Here is a 3,935-nt window from a genome sequence, read left to right on the forward strand (position 1 = left end):
CACACAGCTCCAGCCAGCCAGCAGACAGACGCCTTAAAGGGGTGTGAAGGATTTAAAGGGGAGGAATGGCTAACTAGCTGTTATTTTGAAGTAGGGCGATAAAATAAACCAGATAAGATTAGAAAGCACAATGTAACGTTTGTAATATCTGGTCAAGGCTTAAAATGTAAACTTTCAAATAATGTAATGTGATAATGTGATTTTATACCCACGTGGTTTAAATATTGAATAGGCCTTTAACATCGTATGTACCACTACCAGTGCCACCCACATAGAACATGATCTCTATAATACCCATACCACCTCCCCACTTTAGCAGACTATACTACTGAACTTCTGAAAAATAAACAGCGTGTATGCATTGAAATTGACACCATACATCTAAAAAGGAGGACACAGAAATCAACTCCATCTTTTTGAGAGAGCCGTGTCCCTCCCTCCTAGACACCAAAATGTGCCTTTAGGCTGGACGCAGTACAGTAATCTCTCCGTTGTCATTGTGTTGTGTTACATTGTAGAGGCATCAGAGTTACCTCATACTGTCCTTCCACTCAGCCCCACCTTGGATTGATTTCTGTTTTCACAGTAGAAGAGGGTGTGGTCCTGCTCATGTATGTCACCTATGGAGGGAGCTAGTTTGATCCAGTTTATTCTCTCTCTCTCTCTCTCTCTCTCTCTCTCTCTCTCTCTCTCTCTCTCTCTCTCTCTCTCTCTCTCTCTCTCTCTCTCTCTCTCTCTCTCTCTCTCTCTCTCTCTCTCTCTCTCTCTCTCTCTGACACACACACACACACACAGACACACACACAATTGCACATATTGTGCTGAACACAATCAAGAATAGTTTTGCACATCATAGTAAGAGCGTCTGCTAAATGACTAAAATGTAAATGTAAGTATCCAGTATTATTTAGTGCAGTCATAAGGAACAGCCCACTGGGCACAAATGTCAATTCAACGTCTATTCCATGTTGGTTCAACAGTGATTCAACCAGTGTGTGCCCAGTGGGAGTGTAGTGTTCAAAGCAATGCAACTCTGTCATGTATCCTTCCAACATTCCTCCTGGAACCCATAATATGAGATGTGTGTATACAACTTGAGTTGGTTTAATTACTCATGATGTTTACCATCTAGATGCCGAATGCAGTGAAGGACTCATGATCTCTCTCTCTCGCAAAAAAAATAGAAGCTCTCTTTTCCTCTGTAACTCTCCATGTAAACTTTGCAATATCTTTGGTTAATTCAATTAAAGTCATGAATATTATACATACTATAGCCAAATTCCATTTGTAAGTATTTGCTTATAGGTTGAACTCGTTTGAATTAGCTCCAGACCATAATATAGTATTCTCTACCTTTATAGGGGGATTGGTCTGTACATTATGGCAACGCCTAATCCCCCTAAATCTTAAAAATACACTGCCCCTGGCCCCCCGTCAATCCCCACCATGCCCTAGGTTGCCAGACTGACCAGACAGGCGGAGGCTTTGAAGGGGTATTATCTCTCTGAAGTTCACTGACTCCCACACATACAGATATTTACAACCATACCCCAGACAGGCCTACACATAGCTTACACAGAGATGTAGTAGAGAGTGAAGCGAGCGAACACTGCCTTCAACCATATACTGACAAACTGTAAGACACATTATCTGATGGATAGGAGTGTAAGACACAAATGCATGATTTTTTGGGGTTCAAAATGTGGATTAAGGTGAAGTACAATCCAAAGAGCCAATTACTTTTTTTTGTTGAATAATTTTTGTAAGTGTGACCAATAAGTCATGTCAAACACATTTCCATTTTGATTAGCTTAGCTAGAGCTCATTAGTATTCTGTATTACACTATGATCTTAAAAGTAGCATTGTGGAAATCGATGCCGTCTTGTAGGTGTATTCACCTATTGTACTTTGACCCTTTTACCTTGATTGTAATATTTCCAGTATGACTGTGTCAACAGTCTCTAGTAAAGTGAGGAATGTAAAAAGAGAAACAAGGTCGCCCTCTGGTGGCAGACTTGAGGGAAAGTTTAGCCCAAGTGAAGTCAGTCAAGTTCTTTTAACTTCTGAAAATAGCAGGTGCCAACTTTGCACCTGCATGGTTATATCTCGCTCATACGTCATTAAAATGTTTATTTTTATTTTTTATACCTACCCAATGATGGCATGGCCATAACTAACTTCCCATTATACCTTTGACTTCATGCCCCATCTCAGAGTTGTGTAAATCAAGTCTGTGAGAGGATTACCATCTTAAAGGTAGACTCAGCGATATGATGGAGATGGAGAAAGTAAGCAGCATAGGGGGTCAATTTCCGCAACAACTAAGAGCGTTGAAGTGTGAGGCTCAACTTCTCCGCTGTTTTGGTCCCCTGACTACCACGCTGTGAACAGCGTGAAGCGAACCTGTGCACATGCGCAGATACTGTATGTGACTGTGTGAGAGCGAAGTCTTGCATCTCTCTCATCTCAACGTCATTTCGCTGAGTCTATCTTTAAAATGGTAATCCCCTTGCAGACTTGACTTACACAACTCAGTCCTGACTCCAAAGTCTTAAAATAGCCTCAGCACTCCATTTTAGGACCACGGTAAACAGCACAGAATCAAATGACATCATAAACAGCATCTTTCACAATGGTTTATTTACAATATGTACACAATAAAGTCACCACACACACACACACACACACACACACACACACACACACATATATATATATATATATATATATATATACAGTCGTATGAAAAAGTTTGGGCACCCCTCTGAGGCTGCATAATAATTTACTCTGTCGTCACAGAAAATGATCACAGTGGCATGCCATTCATTTTCTAATAAAAGCTGAGTACTGGGGTATTGTCCAGACAAAGATTTTGAGTGTAGCAATATTAAGTTGTATGAAATTAAATCAGATGTGAAAAATAGGCTATGCAAAAATTTGGGCACCCTTGTCATTCTGTTGATTTGAATACCTATAACTACTTAGCACTGATTAATTGGAACACACAATTGGTTTGGTGAGCTCATTAAGCCTTGAACTTAATAGACAAGTGCATCCAATCATGAGAAAAGGTATTTAAGGTGGCCAATTGCAAGTTGTTGTTCTCTTTGACTTTCCTCTGAAGAGTGGCAACATGGGGGCCTCAAAACAACTCTCAAATGACCTGAAAACAAAGATTGTTCAACATTATGGATAAGGGTAAGACTACAAAAAGCTATCGCAGAGATGTAAGCTGTCAGTGTCCACTGTGAGGAACATAGTGAGGAAATGGAAGACCACAGGCACAGTTCTTGTTAAGGCCAGAAGTGGCAGGCCAAGTAAAATATCGGAGAGGCAAAGGCGAAGGATAGTGAGAACGGTCAAAAACAGCCCACAGACCACCTCTTGCTGCAGATGGTGTCACTGTGCATCGTTCAACAATTCAGCGCACTTTGCACAAGGAGAAGCTGTACGGGAGAGTGATGCGGAAGAAGCCTTTTCTGCACACACGCCATAAACAGAGTCGCTTGAGGTATGCAAACGCACATTTGGACAAGCTAGCTTCATTTTGGAATAAGGTGCTGTGGACTGATGAAACAAAGATTGAGTTATTTGGTCATAACAAGGGGCATTATGCATGGCGGCAAAAGAACACAGCGTTCCAAGAACAACACTTGCTACCCACGGTAAAATTTGGTGGGGGTTCCATCATGCTGTGGGGCTGTGTGGCCAGTGCCGGTACTGGGAATCTTGTTAAAGTTGAGGGTCGCATGGATTCCACTCAATATCAGCAGATTCTTGGGAATAATGTTGAAGAATCAGTCACAAAGTTGAAGTTACGCCGGGGCTGGATATTTCAACAAGACAACGACCCAAAACACTGCTCAAAATCTACCCGGGCATTTATGCAGAGGAACAAGTACAATGTTCTGGAATGGCCATCCCAGTCCCCAGA

This window comes from Coregonus clupeaformis, chromosome 12 (assembly GCF_020615455.1).
Source record: "Coregonus clupeaformis isolate EN_2021a chromosome 12, ASM2061545v1, whole genome shotgun sequence".
Classification (NCBI taxonomy): Eukaryota; Metazoa; Chordata; class Actinopteri; order Salmoniformes; family Salmonidae; genus Coregonus; species Coregonus clupeaformis.